Here is a 21283-nt window from a genome sequence, read left to right as displayed (position 1 = left end):
CCAGAGTCAGACCTCACCGAGGCAGCACTCACCCAGAGGGCTACACACTCACCCAGAGGGCTCAACAGTACCACCCCAGGGCACAGTACTCACCCAGAGGCTACCAGTACTCACCCAGAGGGCTTACAGTACTCACCACCACGCAGAGGCTACAGTACCCAACTAGAGGGTACGAGGTACCCACCCAGAGGGCGTACAGTACTCACCCAGAGGGCTACAGTACTCACCCAGAGGGCTACAGTACTCACCCAGAGGGCTTACAGTACTCACCAGAGGGCTACATACTCACCCAGAGGCTACAGTCTCACCCCAGAAGGCTACAGTACTCACCCAGAAGGCTACAGTACTCACCCAGAGAGGCTACAGAGCTCAGCCACGCTGAGGGCTGACAGCTACGTCACTAGAGGCTACAGTACTCACCAGAGGGCTACAGTACTCACCCAGAGGGCTACAGTACTCACCCAGAGGGCTACAGTACTCACCCGAAGGGCTACACTCTACCCAGCACAGTACCCAGGCTCTACAGTACTCACCCAGAAGGCTTGACAGTTACTCACCCAGAAGGCTACAGTACTCACCCAGAGGGCTTACAGTACTCACCCAGAAGGCTACAGTCACGTCTCACCCAGAAGGCTACAGTACTCACCCAGAGGGCTACAGTACTCACCCAGTGGGCTACAGTACTCCACCCATGGGCCTACAGTACTCACCCAGCGGGCGTACAGTACCACCCAGCAGGCTACAGCACTCACCCAAGGGCTACAGCACTCACAGAGGGCACAGCACTCACACGCTGAGGGCTACAGTACTCACGCGAGGCTACAGTACCACGCTGAGGGCTACATACTCACGCTGACGGCTACAGTACTACCCAGCGGCTACAGCATCACCCAGAGGGCTACAAGTACTCACCCAGAAGGCTACAGTACTCACCCGAGGGATGTATGTAGCAGTGACCACAGCTCCCAGTGTTATCTGAACAGCCCTCGTCCTACTCTTCTACTGAGTGTCCCTCCTTCCTCCTCTCCCAACTCTGCATCCAGCAGCTCTACACACACACACACACACACAACACACACACACACACACACACACACACCACACACACACACACACACACACCACCACACACACACACACACACACACACACACAACACACACAACACGAAAGAAAGAAGAAAAACAACCACAGTTTATGTTTCACATATTAATTTAAAGATTTGTAAATCCGAGAGTAGGAAATAAACAGGAAAAGGGGGAAATATTTTCTCTGTCTGTTAATCTGGATAAACAATTTCCCGCCTAATTTGATGATCTCATGTTAGTGATGGGGGAAAACTCCAGATAAATATTTGGGATATTATTTTGACGATATATCATATCGTTTTGACAATATCGCAATATTATTTTTTTGTGCTAGTTGGCTGTACTGCACCAAAACTCAATATTTTTTCTTTCATCGTTTGTTCTCCATCTTTTTAAATAGCGAGCCAATTTGTTTCAGCACTTTTATTTCCATGACTGATCAAACTTGTTTTCTCACGGACTCTCTCTCGTCCCTCTGCAGCAGATATATGGTGAGCAATATGTTTGGAAACATTGAATCGCAATAAACATCACATAGCCCTCTGGGTATGAATCTCAATAACGTACAGTGCATTCGGAATGTATTCAGACCCATTCACTTTTTCACATTTTGTTACGTTACAGCCCATATTCTAAAATGGATTAAATAGACACAAATACCCCATAAGATGACAAAGCAAAACTGTTTATCAATTTTTGCACATTTATTACAAATAAAAAAACTGAAATATCACATTCACATAAGGTTCTGACCCTTTACTCAGTCTTTGTTGGAACACCTTATAGGATTACAGCCTCGAGTCTTCTTGGTATGACGCTACAAGCTTGGCACACCTGTATTTGGGAATTTGTCCCATTCTTCTCTGCAGATCCTCTCAAGCTCTGTCAGTTGATATGGGAGCGTTGCTGCACAGCTATTTTCTGGTTCCCAGAGATGTTCGATCGGGTTCAAGTACCGGGCTCTGCTGGGCTCACTCAAAAACATTCAGAGACTGTCCTGAGCCACTCCTGCGTTGTCTTGGCTGTGTGCTTAGGGTCTTGTTCGTTGGAAGGTCGAACCTTTGCCCCAGTCTGAGTCCTGAGTGCTCTGGCAGGTTTTCATCAAGGATCTCTCTGTACTTTGTCCATTCATCTTCCCTCGATCCTGACAGTCTCCAGTCCCTGCCACTGAAAAACATCCCACAGCATGATGCTGCCAACCACTATGCTTCACTGTAGGGATGGTGCCAGGTTTCCTCCATACCATAAAGACCTGATTAGCTGGAGTGCTGCAGAGATGGTTGTCTTTCTGGAAAGTCTCTCAATCTCCACAGAGGAACCTAGGCTCTATCAGAGTGACCATCGGTTCTTGGTCAGCCTCCCTGAACAAGGCCCTTCTCCCCCGATTGCTCATGTTTGGCCGGCGCCAGCTATAGGAAGAGAGGTCTCAAACGTATTCCTTTTAGAATGATGGGGCCACTGTGTTCTTGGGACCTTCAATGCTCGCAGAAATGTTTTGGTACCCTTCCCCAGATTGTGCCTCGACACAATCCTGTCTCAGAGCTCTACGGACAATTCCTTCACCTCATGGCTTGGTTTTGCTCTGACATCTACTGTCAACTGTGGGCCCTTATATAGACAGGTGTGTGCCTTCCAAATCATGTCCAATTCAATTGAATTACTACACAGGTGGACTCAATCAAGTTGTGAAAACATCTCGAGGATGATCGTAGAAACAGGAGTGTACCGAAGCTCAATTTGAGTCTCATAACAAAGGGTCTGAATACTTATGTATATAAGGTATTTCTGTTTTTCATTTTATTTAATAAATCAGCAACATTTTCAAACCTGTTTCCTTTGTCATTATGGGGTTTTGTGTGTAGATTGAGTGTGTAGATTTGTGTAAACATGTATTTAATCAATTTTAGAATAAGGCTGTAAGGTAAACAACATTTTGAAAAGTCACCGGGGGGTCGGAATACTTTCAGAATGCTCCTGTACCTTATCGGCACCTACAGTAAGTATCATGTTAATATCGTATTGTGAGGTACTGGCAATTCCCAGCTCTAGTTCATATGGCATACAGTTTTATGCTAAAGATATTCTCTAAAGAACCTATTGGGACTCTGACGGATCACCTGTAGAAAAACATGTTCTTACATTTCTTTTTGAAAGTTTTTATTTTAATTTTAGTTTTTTTACCCCTTTTTCCTCCCCAATGGTAGTTACAGTCTTGTCTCATTCGCTGCAACTCGCCGTACGGACTCGGGAGAGGCGAAGGTCGAGAAGTCGTGCGTCCTCCGAACACCAACGCGCCAAGCCGCACTGCTTCTTGACCACCATGCCCGCTTAAACCCGGAAGCCAGCCGCACCAATGTGTCGTAGAAACACCGACACCTGGCGACCGTTCAGCGTGCATTCGCGCCCGCCCGCCACTGGAGTCGCTAGTGCGCGATGGGACAAGGATATCCCTGAAGCCTCCCCTAACCCGACGACGTTGGCCAAAACCCTCCCTAACCCGGACGACGCTGGCCAAACCCCCCCTACCCGACACGCTTGGCCAACCCCCCTTAACCCGGACAACGCTGGGCCAAACCCTTCCCTTAACCCGGACGACACTGGGCCACAACCCTCCCCTAACCCGGACTGACGCTGGCCAAAACCCTCCCCTAACCCGGACACCGCTGGCCAACCCTCCCCTAACCCGCGACGACGCTGGGCCAAACCTCCCTAACCCGGACGACGCTGGCAAACCCTCTCCACCCGGACGACGCTGGGCCAAACCCTCCCCTAACCCGGACTATGCTGGGCCAAACCCTCCCCTAACCCGGACTATGCTGGGCCAAACCCTCCCCTAACCGGACGAGCGCTGGGCAAAACCCTCTCCTGAACCCGGACGAGCTGGGCCAAACCCTCTTCCTAACCCGGACACGCTGGGCCAAACCCTCTCCTAACCGGACGACGCTGGGCCAACCCTCTTAACCCGGACGACGCGTGGCCCAAACCTCCCCTAACCCGGACGACGCTGGGCCAAACCCTCCCTAAAACCGGACGACGCTGGGCCAAACCCTCCCTAACCCGGACGAGCGCTGGGCCAATTGTGCGCCGCCCATTGGTCTCCCGGTCGCGGCCGGCTGTGACAGAGCCTGGGACTCAAACCAGGAATCACAGCACAGCTAGCACTGCGCCCACTCGGAGGGCCCGTCCTTAACCTTCTGAGATTCCCCGTTCTGGAAAGCAGGCATCACAGACCCGTACGGGCGCGAGCCCCCAGCCCCTCTCTGGAACTGGACGGTTCTTGGGTGGAGCAGCCGTCACAGAAGCCCTCTCCACAGGCACGGCAGTGAGCTTATATCGTTGTCCTGGAACACCTCACTGCACTTACAACATTTCTGTTACAGAGACACAGAGAGCACAGGAGAGAGACTATATCACAGGCTGAAAACACAAGCACACACAGGAGCAATGGACAGGTCTTACACATCCATAGGAGCGAGAAATGGACAGTCTTTACACAGTCATAAGAGAAATGGACAGTCTTTACACAGTCATAGGAGCAATTGACAGTCTTTACACAGTCATAGGAGAAGTGGACAGTCTTTACACAGTCATAGGAGAAATGGACAGTCTTTACACAGTCATAGGAGAAATGGACAGTCTTTACACAGTCATAAGAGCAATGGACAGTCTTTACACAGTCATAGGAGAAATGGACAGTCTTTACACAGTCATAGGAGAAATGGACAGTCTTTACACAGTCATAGGAGAAATGGACACTCTTTACACAGTCGAACAATAATCAATGACAACATGAATATGTCTAAACATGTTCACAGCACAGCTGAGGCATAATAACTCAACTTGGGGAATCACTGGCTAGGAATGGATCCCATGATTGGATCCACGCTGTGTCTAAACCTGTATGTCCAGATGGCTGTGAGGACCACGTACCAGGATGAGGGAGTTGGGTTTCCAGTAGGCCGGGGCAATCTGGTCGGTGAGCCAGGAAGTGACAGCTTTGGCAGGTTTGACACTGAGCTCTGACACACTCTGGGAGATGTAGTTCACACCGTCCAACAGTCTCTGAGCTGCATTGTTGTTGTCCTTCAGAAAACCATCCGACTGAAGGGGAGGGCGAGGGGGAGAGAAGAGGGAGGGGGGAGAGAGGAGAGAGAGAGGGAGGATGAGAGAAGAGAGAGGAGAGAGAGAGGGAGGAGGGGAGAAGGAGTGAGGGAGGGAGAGAGAGAAGAGGGCGAGGGGGGAGAGAGAAGAGGCGAAGGGGGAGAGAGAAGAGGGCAAGAAGGGGGAGAGAGAAGAGGGGCAGAGGGAGGGAGAGAGAAGAGGGCAAGAGGGGGAAGAGAGAAGAGGCCAAGAGGGGGGAGAGAGAGAAGGGAAGAGCGAGAGAGAGAAGAGGGCAAGAGCGAGAGAGAGAAGAGGGCAAGAGCGAGAGGGGAGGATGAGAGAGGAGAGGAAGAGGGAGGAGGGGAGGAAAGGGAGAAAAGAAGAGAGAAAGAGAGAGCGAGGGAGGGATGGAGGTGAGAGACATTGTTAATGGCAGGGTGAAGGGTGACTCTCTGGGCAGGTTTTACATATCGCTCTGCACTAGGAAACAGTGCAGTCCACTATGACATTACAGATATGGAGCAAGAAACAAATCAATGTCTTTATGGTCATGCCCTCTCGCCCTCATACAAGTGGACCAGAACCTAAACTCTACCCCATCCCACCCTCAATACAAGTGGACCAGAACTAAACTCTACCCCGTCCCACCCTCAAACAAGTGGACCAGACCTAAACTCTACCCTCCCACCCTCATACAAGTGGACCAGAAACCATAAACTCTACCCCGTCCACCCTCATACAAGTGGACCAGAACCTAACTCTACCCGTCCGCCTCATACAAGTGGACCAGAACCTAACTTACCCGGTCCCACCTCATACAAAGTGGCCAGAACTAAACTCTACCCCAGAAAAGTCCTCATATTACCAACAGACACCCATAGGACCCTGATAAATCAGCAAAAGACAAGGTGTCCATATACCAACAGACCCATAGACCCTGTAAATCAGCAGACAGATGTCATATACGCAACAGGACTAAGACCCTGTAAATCAGACCAGACAGGTCTCATATACCAACAGGCTAAGGTAAGACCCCGTAAATCAACAGACAGGTGCTCATATACCAACCAGCTAAGACCGTAAATCAACAGACAGGTGTCATATACCAACAGGCTAAGACCCTGTAAATCAACAGACAGTGTCATATACCACAGGCTAAGACCCTGTAATCAACAGACAGGTGTCATATACCAACAGGCTAAGACCCTGTAAATCAACAGACAGGTGTCATATACCAACAGGCTAAGACCCTGTAAATCAACAGACAGGTCATACCAACAGGCTAAGACCCTGTAAATCAACAGACAGGTCTCATATACCAACAGGCTAAGACCCTGTAAATCAACAGACAGGTGTCATATACCAACAGACGTAAGACCCTGTAAATCACAGACAGTGTCCATATACCAACAGCGCCTAAGACCCTGTAAATCAACAGACAGGTCTCATATACCAACAGACCTAAGACCCTGTAAATCAACAGACAGGTCTCATATACAACAGACCCTAAGACCCTGTAAATCAACAGACGGTGTCATATACCAACAGGCTAAAGACCCTGTAAATCAACAGACAGGTCTCATATACCAAACAGGCTAAGACCTGTAAATCAACAGACAGGTCTCATATACAACAGGCTAAGACCCTGTAAATCAGCAGACAGGTCTCATATACCAACAGGCTAAGACCCTGTAAATCACAGACAGGGTCTCATATACCAACAGACCCTAAGACCCTGTAATCAACAGACAGGTGTCATATACCAACAGGCTAAGACCCTGTAAATCAACAGACAGGTGTCATATACCAAAAGACCCTAAGACCTGTAAATCAGCAGACAGGTCTCATAAACAACAGCTAAGACCCTGTAAATCAACAGACAGGTCTCATATACAACAGACCCTAAGACCCTGTAAATCAGCAGACAGGTGTCATATACAAACTAAGACCCTGTAAATCAGCAGACAGGTCTCATATACCAACAGACTCTAAGACCCTGTAAATCAGCAGACAGGTATCATATACCAACAGACCCATAGACCTTGTAAATCAGCAGAACAGGTCTCATATACCAACAGACCACTAAGCCCATATAAGAAGTTATTACGAAGGAACAAATCTCTCTGTATGACCTATGAGCTTGACAAAATAGAGGCCATCAATACAAATTAATTTGGGGAATTATGGAGGAGATTAGATACCACTGTTAAAAAGAAAGACCTCCCATTTAAAGATGAGAATATCTGTAAAGAAAAATAACTAAACATCACAAATATAACAATTAAAATAAATACACCTAACAAAAATATAAGACGCAACAATTTATAAGATTTTACTGAGTTACAGTTTATAGAAGGAAATCAGTCAATTGAAATAAATTAATAAGGCCCTAATCATTGGATGTCACATGACTGGGAATACAGATATGTATCTGTTGGTCACGAATACCTTAAAGAAAAGGTAYGGACGTGGATCAGAAACCAGTCAGTATCTGGTGTGACCACCATTTGCCTCATGCAGTGCGACACATCTCCTTCACATAGAGTTGATCAGMCTGTTGATTGTGGCCTGTGGAATGTTGTCTCGCTCCTCTTCAATGGTTGTGCGAAGTTGCTGGGTTTTGGCGGGAACTGGAACACGCTGTCGTACACGTCGATCCAGAGCATCCCAAACATGCTCAACGGGTGACATGTCTGGTGAGTATGCAGGCCATGGAAGAACTGGGATATTTTCAGCTTCCAGGAAATGTGTACAGATCCTTGCGACAAGGGGCTGTGCATTATCATGCTGAAACATGAGGTGATGTATGGCACGACAATGGGCCCCAGGATCTCGTCACAGTATCTCAAATCGCCATCAATAAAATGCAATTGTGTTCATTGTCCATAGCTTATGKCTGTTCATACCATAACCCCACCATGGGGCACTCTGTTCATAACGTTAACATCAACAAACCGCTCGCCCACACAATGACATCTGCCATCTGCCCGYTACAGTTGAAACCGCGATTTATCCATGAAGAGCACACTTCTCCAGTATGCCAGTGGCCATCGAAGGTGAGCATTTGCCCACTGAAGTCAGTTACGACGCCGAACTGCAGTCYGGTCAAGACGCCGATGAGGATGACAAGGAGTCAGTTGAACTTCCCTGAGACGGTTTCTGAGAGTTTGTGCAGAAATTCTTCAGTTGTGCAAACCCACAGTTTCATCAGATGTCCGAGTGGCTGGTCTCATGATCCCGCAGGTGAAGAAGATGGATGTGGAGGTCCTGGGCTGGCGTGGTTACACGTGGTCTGTGGTTGAGGCCAGTTGGACGTACTGCCAAATTTTCTAAAACAAAGTTTGTGGCGGCTTATGGTAGAGAAATTCACATTCAATTATCTGGCAACAGCTCTGGTGGACATTCCTGCAGTCAGAATGCCAATTGCACGATCCCTCAAAACTTGAGACATCTGTGGCATTGTGTTGTGTGACAAAACTGCACATTTTAGAGTGGCCTTTTATTGTCCCCAGCACAAGGTGCACCTGTGTAATGATCATGCTGTTTAAATCAGCTTCTTTTTATGTCACCCCAACAAATTTGTGCACAAAATTTGAGAGAAATACGCTTCTTTGRACGTATGAAACTTTTCTGGGATCTTTTATTTCAGCTCATGAAACATGTTTAGTGTAGGAAGACCCACAGATGAGAATTTGGCTTAAACTATTTGACACTGTCATAATTCCYATTCTTCTATATGGCATCAACATTTGTGGGCTAAAAGAAATTATGGGATCCAGAATATTATCGTCACAAGGCTTTCTTATACAAACACCCCAACRCAGAGAGACTCTTCACAGCAACTGGCCTGAAACCACCAGCGAGAGAGCAAGACTAGTAGTAGGAGTGACGGGGAGGTCAGTCAGTATGCATGGCTTATTGTGGTACATTCTAGTCAATTTACTAAAACAAAATGCTTCATTTCAGCCAAACTGAAACAACCAGAGACTCCTCTGGAATGTGTGGGACTTCTGACCACTGTGTCCACTGGGTCCTGGTTCCCTCCCCTCTGTTGTTCTTACCCCAGGCCAGATGTGTTGTATTTCAGTCCTGACCACTGTGTTCACTGGGTCCTGGTCCCTCCCTCCCCTCTGTGTTTTACCCAGGCCAATTGTGTTTGTATTTTCAGTCCTGACCACTGTGTCTACTGGTCCTGGGTTCCCTCCCCTCTGTTGTTCTTACCTCCAGGCCAGACGTGTTGTATTTCAGTCGCTGACACTGTGTTACTGGGTCCTGGGGGGGGGGTGGTCCCTCCCCTCTGTTGTTCCCTTACCCCAGCGCCAGTACGTGTTGTATTTTCGTCCTGACCACTGTTGTCACTGGGTCCTGGTTCCCGTACCGCAGTATGCCTGCTTCTGTAGATCACCCCACATTTGGGACACTCTATCACATACCTGTAAACAACACAACAACAACAAATACTTCAAGTAACACACTCTCTCAGTTATACTGTCAGAGATCAGATGTGGATCAGCTGAAACATTGAGAGTCAGAAAATAAATTATTTTCCTATTTGAGGTTGTGACTTACTATGACATCAGAACAGAGGATTCTATTCCTTGATGGATACAGGATATTATAATGAGGATTTTCTACGTGTCCAGGACTCACCAGAACCAGGGCGTAGGTGGCAGACTAACCAGGGAGAGTCAGAGGAGGCTGTCTGGTCTTGGGGAACCACAATCACCTCCTTCCCTCCCTCATAGCACGCTGAGGATCAGAGAGCACATTACTCAGACAGAGCCGTGTGTGTGGTGTGTGTGAGAGACAGGACAGAGACAGACAGAGAATGAGACAGCGGAGAGAGAGAGAGAGAGACAGCGAGAGAGAGAGACAGCGAGAGGAGAGAGAGAAGAGCAGCGAGAGGAGAGGAGGGAAGCGAGAGAGAGAGACACCGAGAGAGAGACAGAGAGAGACAGAGAGAGAAGCGAGAGAGAGAGAAACAGCGAAGAGAGAGAGAGAGACAGCGAGAAGAGATGAGACAGAGAGAGACAGCAGTAGAGAGCAGAGAGGAGACAGCGCGAGAGAGAGAGAGAGAGAAGAGAGAAGCAGCACGAGAGAGACAGCGAGAGAGACAGAGGAGACGTGTGTGTCTGTGTTCAACTACTTTACAGGTGTAGATGCGGTTGTCGTATTTGAGCAGAGTAGCGACATGCGGTGTTTAGCCTCAGTGCAGTACTCCCTCCTTCCGATGGGTTCATATGTTTCCACAACCAGACCTGACAGGAAGAGTGATTTATTACCAGTGTTATTTTACTATGTTATTTACTGTTCACACAGTCGCGACCTGACAGGAAGAGGGGTTATTACAGTGTTTATTACTATGTTATTACTGTTCACACAGGACCCTGACAGGAAAGAGGGTTATTACAGGTTTATTACTATGTTATTACTGTTCACACAGTCAGACCTGACAGGAAGAGGGTTGTTACAGTGTTTATTACTATGTTATACTATTCACAACGCCAGACCTGACAGGAAGAGGGTTATTACAGTGTTTATTACTATGTTATTCTGTTCATACAGTCAGACCTGACAGGAGAGGGTTATTACAGTGTTTATTACTATGTTATTAATGTTCATACAGTCAGACTGACAGGAAGAGAGTTATTACAGTGTTTATTACTATGTTTATTACTGTTCATACAGTCAGACTGACAGGTAAGAGGGTTATTACAGTGTTTATTACTATGTTATTACTATTCACACAGCCAGACCTGACAGGAAGAGGGTTATTAAGTGTTTATTACTATGTTATTACTGTTCATACAGTCAGACCTGACAGGAGAGGGTTATTACAGTGTTTATTACTATTTATTAATGTTCATACAGTCAGACCTGACAGGAAGAGAGTTATTACAGTGGTTTTTACTATGTTATTACTGTTCATATAGTCAGACTGACAGAAGAGGTTATTACAGTGTTTATTACTATGTTATTACTGTTCATACAGTCAGACCTGCAGGAAGAGGGTTATTACAGTGTTTATTACTATGTTATTACTGTCATACAGTCAGACCTGACAGGAAGAGGGTTTCACGTGTTTATTACTATGTTATTACTGTTACATACAGTCAGACCTGACAGGAAGAGGGTTATTACAGTGTTTTATTACTATGTTATTACTGTTCATATAGTCAGACCTGCAGGAAGAGGGTTATTAAGTGTTTATTACTATGTTATTATGTTCATACAGTCAGACCTGACAGGAAGAGGGTTATACAGTGTTTATTACTATGTTTATTACTGTTCATACAGTCAGACCTGACAGGAGAGGGTTATTACATTGTGTTTATTACTATTGTAATTACTGTTATACAGCCAACTGAAGCAAGGATGATGTTGTAGGACTGAAGACATCAGTAGTCAACGGGTGGTTTTTATTGTCTGTTATGAGTTAATATTTCTTGTATTTACATTTTTGGTGGTATTTTCAGAATAATTATCAGGTCATTACTAATGGGTATGTACAGCGCCAATGTTATATTCATTTACATTAATAAAGATACTGAACATCATACAGTAAATAGAAGCATTCCTGTCACTGAAGCAGACAGCTGAGAGAAATAACTGAACACTGAGAAGAGAGAGATGAACTTCTACAGCTGAGAGATATATGAACACTCGAGACAGAGAGAGAACTTCTACAGCTGAGAGATAACTGAACACCGAGACAGAGACAGAGATTAACTTCCTACACGCTGAGAGAGATAAATAGAACACAGACAGAGAGACTGCACGACAGCTTGAGACAGATACTGAGCAGGTGAAGTACTCATCAGGAAGAACAGAGTTACTTGGCCAGGGTGCTCTTCTGGGATATCCCCGCTGAAACGCTCACATCAGGCGCTATAGATAGATAGAGGAGAGAGGGAGGAAGAGGAGCGTCGGAGAGAGAGAGCGGGAGAGAAGAGAGAGCGGGGGAGAGAGAGAGAGCGGGAGAGGAGAGAGCGGGAGAGAGAGGAGCGGGGGAGAGAGGGGGAGAGAGAGGAGAGCGTCGGAGAGAGCGTGGAGAGAGAGAGCGGGAGAGAGAGCGGGAGAGAGAGAGCGTCGGAGAGAGAGAGCGGGGAGAGAGAGAGCGGGGGAGAGAGAGAGCGGGGGAGAGGAGAGCGTCGGAGAAGAGAGAGCGGGGAGAGAGAGAGACGGGGAGAGAGGGAGAGAGAGAGAGTGGGGAGAGAGAGAGCGGGGAGATAGAGAGAGGGGAGAGAGAGAGCAGGAGAGAGAGAGAGAGCGGGGGGAGAGAGAGAAGCGGGGAGAGAGAGAGCGGGGAGAGAGAGAGAGAGAGCGGCTTTTGTCACAGGTGTTGGTTTAAAACAGCTGCTGAAAGGGTCATGAATTATTTACAAAACGCTCAACACACACACACACACACACACACACACACAACACACACACACACACACCTGCAGGGCTCTGTATATGAGTTTGCAGAACGTGGTGAGCGGGTAGTGTTGTTATCTAACTGTTTGCTCCAGACTACGCAGCAGACCACTGAAGTCTGTCGGGGGGTTGTAGGTTCGAGTCCCACGGTACTGGATGGGAGCTGAAGGCCTCGGGGAAAAGACCAGCTTCTGAAACGCTCCTGAAGCAGACGCTTGCAGACTCTGATGGGTTGTTGGAGGGAGACGGAGAGATATAGAGAAGGGTGGAGAAGAGAGAGAGATATATAGAGGAGAGGGAGAGTAGGGGTAGAGAGAGAGGAGAGAGAGATATATATAGAGGAGAGGGAGAGAGGGGGAGAGAGAGAGATATAGAGGAGAGGAGAGGGGGAGAGAGAGAGAGAAGGGTAGAGGAGAGAGAGAAGGGTGGAGGAGAAAGAGAGAGATATATAGAGGAGAGGGGAGAGAAAGAATAGAGACGGGGGAGAGGAGATACAGAGGAGGGAAAGAGAGGATATATAGAGAGAGGGGTGGGAGAGAGAGAAGAGAAACAGAGTAGGGGGGAGAGAAGAGAGGAGGGAAGAGGGGAGAGAGATAAAGGGAGAGGGAAAGAGTGAGCGATAAAGAGGAGAGGGGAGAGAAAGATAGAGGGGGAGAGAGAGACAAAGAAGAGGAGAGTGGGAGTGAGAGATATAGAGGAGAGGGAGGAGTGAGAGATGTGGAGGAGAGAGAGGGAGTGAGAGAGAAGAAGGAAAAGATTAGCTTAGGTGACAGATGACAGTTATTTTTCCACTTTCTAAATTGAAAAAGTGAATGAGCCAACCTGCTACGGCTTATATCTCTGTCTCAGCCCTAACCCTGTCCCCTAAATCAAACTTCATTCATGAGACCTTTCTCACAGGGGATGCATTTAAGGTGCTTAACTATTCAAATAATACAAGGTGAGAAAGATAAAACACAAACCTTTTCTAAATGAAGAATGAAAATAGTAACATAGTAAAACAATAAAATTGATAATAGTATAGATAGTTATAGTATGAATAAAATCCCTCTATAACTCAGTAAAGAGCATGGCTAAAAGGATCTTTCTTTAAAATCTTTTACAGTTTCTGAGGCCCTCAGATCCCGGGCTGTGTCAGAGACAGGACCGTGTGGCTTGTTCCAGAGACCCAGGACCGTAGTGGCTGTTCCAGAGACCAGGACGTAGTGGGCTTGTTCCAGAGACCAGGACCGTAGTGGCTGTTCAGAGACCAGGACCGTAGTGGCTGTTCAGAGCAGACCGTAGTGGCTGTTCCAGAGACCAGGACGTAGTGGTTGAAGACAGTCTCACCAGGACCGTATGGCTGAAGCGGTCTCACCAGGACCGTAGTGGCTGTAGAAGTCTCACCAGGGACCGTAGTGGCTGTAGACAGTCTCACCAGAAGGACCGTAGTGGTTGAAGACAGTTCTCACCAGACAGACCGTAGTGGTTCGAAGACAGTCTCACAGACCAGGACCGTAGTGGCTGTGACAGTCTCACCAGGACTGTAGTGGCTGAAGGCAGTCTCACCAGGACCGTATGTGGCTGGTAGACAGTCTCATCAGGACCGTAGTGGCATGAAGACAGTCTCAACCAGGTACCGGTAGTGGTTGAAGACAGTCTCACCAGGACCAGTAGTGGCTGAAGGCAGTCTCACCAGGACCCGTGTGGCTGTAGACAGTCTCATCAGAACCGTAGTGGCTGAAGACAGTCTCACCAGGACCGTAGGTGGCTGAAGACAGCTCACCAGGACGTAGTGGTGAAGACAGTCTCACCAGGACCGTAGTGGTTGAAGACAGTCTACAGGACGTAAGTGCTGAAGACGTCTCACCAGACCGTAGTGGCTAGAAGTCTCACCAGACCAGGACCGTAGTGGTTGGAAGACAGTTCTCACCAGAGCCAGGACCGTAGTGGTGAAAGACAGTCTCACAGACCAGGACCGTAGTGGTTGAACAGTCTCACCAGACCGAGGACCGTAGTGGTTGAAGACAGTCTCACCAGACCAGACCGTAGTGCATGTAGACAGATCTCACCAGGACCGTAGTGGCTGAAGACAGTCTCACCAGACCAGGACCGTAGTGGTGAAGACCAGTCTCACCTAGACAGGATCCGTAGATGGTTGAAGACAGTCTCACAGACCAGGACCTGTAGTGGTTGAAGACAGTCTCACAGGACCGTATGGCTGAAGGCAGTTCTCATCAGGACGTAGTGGCTGAAACAGTCTCACCAGACCGTAGTGGCTGAAGGCAGTCTCACCAACAGGCTTGTCTAAGCATCTCGGCTTAGGTAAGACAGTCTTCACAGACGTTAGTGGCTGAAGACAGTCTCTCACCAGGACCGTAGTGGCTGAAGACAGTCTCACCAGGACCGTTGAGCGTTAAGCGTTGCGAAGACAGTCTCTACCAATAGTACGTGGCTGAGGCAGTCTCACCAGGACCGTAGTGGCTGTAGACAGTCTCATCAGGACCGTAGTGCTGAACGACAGTCTCACAGGACGTAAGTGGCTGAAAGACGAGTTTCTCACCAGGACGTAGTGGCTGAAGACAGTTCACCAGGACCGTAGTGGTTGAGACAGTCTCACCAGGGACGGTGCTTGTAGATTCAGTCTCACCAGGACCGTAGTGCTGTAGACCAGCTCACCCAGGACCGTGTGGCTGAGGCAGTCTCACCAGGACCGTGTGGCTGAAGGCAGTCTCACCAGACGTAAGTGGCTGAAGGCAGTCTCACCAGGACCGTAGTGGCTGCAAGGAGTCTCACCAGGAACCGTAAAGTGGCTGAAGATCTCAGACTAGCTGACAGCCAGTATCACCAGAGTCTAACGACCTGAGTGCTGAAGACAGTCTCACCAGGCCAGGACATGTAGTGGCTGGCAGTCTCACAGACCGTAGTGGTAAGACAGTCTCACAGACCGTAGTGGGCTGAAGGCAGTCTCAACCAGGACCGTAGTGGTTTGAATGACAGTCTCCACGCAGGCCAGGGACCGTTAGTGCTGAAGGCAGTCTGCACCAGACCGTAGTGTGGAAGACAGTCTACACCAGGCCAGGACCGTAGTGGCTGAAGGCATCTCACCAGACCGTAGTGGCTGAAGACAGTCTCACCAAGGACCGTGTGGCTGAGGCAGTCTCACCAGGACCGTAGTGGCTGAAGACATCTCACCAGGACCGTAGTGGCCTGAGACAGTCTGCACCAGACCGTAGTGGCTTGAAGGCAGTCTCACCAGACCGTAGTGGCTTGAAGAATCTCACAGCGACGCTAGTGGTCTGAAGACAGCCTCACCAGGCCGTAGTGGTGAAGAATCTCACAGAGACCGTAGCTGGTTGAAGGCAGTCTCACAGGACCGTAGTGGGCTGAAGACAGTCTCACCAAATGTTTTGGCTCATTCCGATGGAGACAACAGTCCTGAACAATTGTTGCAAGATGGAGAAAAAAAATGTCTGCAACATGTAAAGTGTTGGTCCCATATTTCATGAGCTGAAATAAAAGATCCCAGAAATGTTCCATACGAACAAAAAGCTGATTTCTCAGATTTTGTGCACGAATGTGTTTTACATCCCAGTTAGTAAGGATTTCTCCTTTGCCAAGATAATCCATCCACCTGACAGGTGTGACATATCAAGAAGCTGATTAAACAGCATGATCATTACACAGGTGCACCTTGTGCTGGGGACAATAAAAGGTCACTCTAAAATGTGCAGTTTTGTCACACAACACAATGCCTCAGATGTCTCTGTGCAATTGGCATGCTGACTGCAGGAATGTCCACCAGAGCTGATGCCAGATAATTGAATGTTAATTTTTCTACCATACTAACGTCGTTTTAGAGAATTCAGCAGTACATCCAACCGGCCTCACAATTGCAGACCACTTGTATGGCATTGGTTTGCTGATGTCAACGTTGTGAACAGAGAGCCCCATGCTGGGGTTATGGTATGGGGAGGTATAAGCTACGGACAACAAACAACAATTTCATTTTATCGATGGCAATTTGAATGCAGAGATACTGTGACGAGATCCTGAGGCCCATTGTCGTGCCATTCATCCTCCGCCATCACCTCATGTTTTAGCATGATAATGCACGGCCCCATGTCACAAGGATCTGTACACAATACCTGGAAGCTGAAAATGTCRCAGTTGTTCCATGGCCTGCATACTCACCAGACACGTCATTCATTGAGCATGTTTGGGATGCTCTGGATCGACGTGTACGATGCTCTGGATCGACGTGTTCCAGCTGCCGCCAATATCCAGCAACTTCGCACAGCCGTCGAATAGCAGTGGGACAACATTCCACAGGCCACAATCAACAGCCTGATCAACTRTATGTGAAGGAGATGTGTCACACTMCATGAGGCAAATGGTGGTCACACCAGATACTGACTGGTTTTCTGGTCCACGTCCCTACCRTTTTGAAGGTATCTGTGACCAACAGATGCATATCTGTATTCCTAGTCCTGTGAAATCAATAGATTAGGGCCTAATCAATTTATTTAAATTGACTGATTTACTTACATGAAGTGTAACTCAGTAAAATCATTGAAATTGTTGCATTTATATTTTTGTTCAGTATAAAAGGCCAGTGCCAGAGGACCGGATATCTTTAAAGCCAGACATGTATTCACATGCAAGGCCACGTAGCGCATTAAAATCAATAAAACTATTTTTAAATAAATTGTAAAACTAACAMGTAACCAAATGCAGGGATACCTACACCTGATCCCAGCATTTTATCTCTCTACAGATGCCCATTCTAACTTTACCTGATAACTGATGTAGCCTGGTCCCAGATCTGTTTGTGCTCTGGACAACTCTATCACCATCATTGGCACGAAAATGATTGACAATGAGTTGGCACGATAGCACAAACAGCCTGGCAGACAGGCTAAATGCCAACCAGAACCACCTACCTGATCCCAGTTAGTTTGGTGTGGATGGTCCCATGTAAGTGGGTGAACGTTCTAATAGGTTATAGTTTCCACAAGAGCCAAGTGTTAGGTTTTCATCCAATAGTACCTTAACAGCTTGATAAGCCTGGCAATGCCAACCCTGTACCTGAGCCCAGTAGCTTGGTGTGGACGGTCTCYTGGAAGATAATAACAGCCGGTCCCAGAGTGGACAGAGGCACGTCCAGGCCACACCGGGTCGTCGTGGCCTTCAGCTCCCTGGTGAAGTGCTTCAGATAGGCGTCCGACGCGTCGCCTAGGAACTTGAACAGGTCGTCGTGGAGACGGTCGGCGTGGGTACGGTAGATGATGAGGTCGGAGACGGCTAGGACTTTGAGGAGCAGCCGGGTGCGCTGGCCCTGATTGGATCCTGGGTGGCCAATAGAGAGGAAGAGGACGTGTTAGTAGATGCCTCCTGACTGGTTACTGCTCCCACCGTTATCTTTATTTGATATGATAGCAGATAAAACGGCTATTGTGTCAATTGCGTGAATAACAATGTCATAGCAGCTGACATTTAGCAACATTCCTGTCATTGCCCCTCTCTCCTCCTCACCTGCCCCCAGCAGTCCCTCTGTGTCGATCACCACCACCCTGTGYATGGGGTCCATGGCAGCCCAGACCCCCACGGTGCAGGACTCCTGAGTAGGGGACGTCTGGAACACCTCCCGCCCCAGGAAGAAGGTATGGTTCAGGGTGTGGGACTTCCCCTCCCCTGTGTTCCCGAAGATAGACACGACCTTGAGGAGTTCCTCAGGCCTACAGTCCAGCCGGCTCACAAAGTCTTCCTCATCCTTCAACTACAGGGGAAAGACAACAGAGCCCGAGGTGAGCTAGTTTAATCACCAACCGAGGTAGTAGAGCACAGTGTACCAAATGGTGCACTATTTCTGATTTAGTGACCTACTTTTGACCAGGACCCACTATAGATTAGTGTTCCATTTGGGATGTAGACATATTATGATCCAGGTCTTGAAACAACACCCATAGAAACCATGTATCCGTAGCAACTAACCCGAGTGACTTTTTAGATCTGAAAGCCAGTTTGTATGAGCCAATGGACAGGCTTCCTGTACGGAAGGCCATGGAGAAATCAAAAATATTGGTCCTTCAACCCGGACTGCAGGCAGTCTAAGCAAAAACAGGTTAACAATACCTAGACTGCATCCCAAATAGCACCATATTGCCTATAAAGTGCAATAGTTTTTGACCAGAGACCTATGGTAGTGCACTACTTTTGACAACATGACTACTGGTCAAAAGTAGGTCACTAAATCAGAAATAGTGCACCAAAGTAGTGCCCTATTATAGGTACTAGGAAGCCATTTCAGATGTAGCCGAGGTCATATCACTCACCTGCATCTCCTCCTTCMCATCCACCAGTAAGAAGCTGCACACCTTCTCCAGTTTTGCCTTGAGGGCCTCCATCTCCCCTCCATCCCCAGCCTCTAGGCTATTATCCTGGGCTTGACCCGGAGGAGGGTAGGGGGTCACGGGGTGCTTCCTCTTGTTTACCCCGCTGTGGGTCCGCTTCTGGCAATCCAGACACAGGTTGATCTTACAGCCCTGGCAGCGCACCACCGCCCTCAGCCTGCCCCCGTTCACCCCACACCCGCTGCTGTCGCCCTTACAAGAGTCACAGAATGGAACGTGTCCCGGGGCGATGCGGACACGGTCATGGTTCCTCATGCGTGTCTGACGATGGAGCTCTAGCTCGCAGCGGACGCACTGCAGGCTTCCGCACTCGTCGCATTCGAAGGCGGCCTCGTCTGAGCCGCCGCAGGCGTAGCTCTCCTGACACACCAGGATGGTGTTCATCCCCTTATCTACCGACGGACCTTGACCACTCATGATGATCACTTCAGTATGCTACTGCTAACAAGTGCACCTTTCTGTCGATAACCTGTGCCCGATGAGTCTAAAACTGCACTGCGAAACCAAACTGCTGGGAAATATGTTTATGGCTATATTCTATAGTGTTAAAGATTTAAATGTATTCTTCTCTAGCGCATTATGCGTTTTTTTTTTCTAGTAGTGGTGTCTCTTCTATACTCCCCAAAACACTTAGCAGATGGACATTTAATATGAACTGTGATATGGCTATGTCAAAGTGACCTATGTCATCAAAGTACTCTACAGAGGTGCCTGTCTGTCAGCAAAACAATCACAACAACGACTTCCTACATACATGTCCAGACATGCAGCTAGCTTACAAGCCCCATGTGCAAGTAATCGTTAGCTGTCAAACAGCAATAACATTGTAATTATCTTGCTACTGCTAGTTAGCCTACTGTACGGTTAGCTGTTGTTGTTATTGTTGTTGGCTAAGCCAATTTGACAGCAGAAATAGGCAATGGTGACTGTGTAAAAACATCAACAAATCCGCTTATAACAAAAGATGATACTTGCGTATTTTTCAGTTACTCTACATCAACCCCAACTACCAATTTCTCAAGCACCAAAACCATCAACACAATCCTTCGTCAAACCAAAAAGATGGACCTAGTAACCAAGAGCTGGCAGCTAGATTGTTTTCCCGGCGGACGGCGGCTGTTTCGTAACCTAAACCGTTGCTTCTACAGAGAAATACGCAATAATATTTTCATAGACAACATGGCATGCAGTGCAATTTATTCAGCACAAAGACACCGTTATTATGTATAGCTTGTTAAGATAATTTCGCTGCCCGACAGCTACATTTCATCAGCTGATCGGCTTGTTTTGATCCAGAGGTTAAAAGTTACACCGCGCATAGCATTCTGGGAAATGTAGTAAAGCTAGTAGAGTTGTTGCTTTGAATCGCTTTAATTTATCAATAATATGACTACATTCCCCACTATGCAACTCAATGTTTGTAGTTTGTTAGCTGGCTAGGAAGGTCAAAGAGGTTTTCTAATCGATTTTGTCCTAGGTTTGTGCAATAATCAATACTTAGTTAAAGGAAGTGCATGCCATTCCGGATCCATAAAATATGTTCGTTATTTTTTAGCTTTTCTGTCTCCACATTGTTAGCTAGCTAGTAACGTTAACTCACTGCTATCTGAAGACGTTACAGCTAGCCCACAGTAGTTTGGAAAATGGTAGATATCGCTCCAGCCGTAATTGTTATCCAACTAGCGAGATCTTATGCAGAACGGTTATCAGCAATTCAATATGGAAGATGAAACATACATCGACGGCAAGGCCATCTCTTTGGAGTGTCAAAGTCACTCGGGTTTTTTTTGCAGGGAGTTCACAGTCAGCCCCGCTAAAGTCTCCATAGGCAGAATGGTGGTGTACACTTGTGCTGTCTGCCTATCTGCCTACACATATTCTTCTTTACTGGGTAAGGACACTAGGGCTGGTTCAGTCCCAAATGGCCCATATTCCCTATACAGTGTACTACTTTGAACCAAAAATACTAACACTGTATATGGAATAGGGCCATTTGGGACTCCTCCTCGATACCTACTGGCACGTGCATCAGTGGTCAACAATCCTGCTCTTGGAGATCTCCTGGGAGTGCAGGCTTTTGTTCTTGCCCGACACTAACAATCTGTTTCAACCAACTGCATCCGATGTTGTGTAGTTGAATCAGGTGTGTTAGTGCTGGGATATAACAAAAGCCACAACACAAGTAGCTCTCCAGAGCCACAGTTGGTGACCACTAAACTAGTTGACTCAGACGTATGCATAGAGATCATATGATACATACTATATGTTAAATATGCCTAAATG

At 47.6% G+C, this 21283-nt stretch overlaps 1 pseudogene; it reads right to left on the bottom strand.

Moving 5' to 3' along the window:
• LOC112074163 (zinc finger FYVE domain-containing protein 1-like) overlaps positions 1 to 20889 on the bottom strand; it is a 28172-nt pseudogene extending 7283 nt beyond the window's left edge.
• Positions 20890 to 21283: the final 394 nt, after the last annotated feature.

This window comes from Salvelinus sp. IW2-2015, unplaced genomic scaffold, assembly GCF_002910315.2.
Source record: "Salvelinus sp. IW2-2015 unplaced genomic scaffold, ASM291031v2 Un_scaffold2520, whole genome shotgun sequence".
Lineage (NCBI taxonomy): Eukaryota > Metazoa > Chordata > Actinopteri > Salmoniformes > Salmonidae > Salvelinus > Salvelinus sp. IW2-2015.
This window is presented reverse-complemented; position numbering and strand designations above follow the sequence as displayed.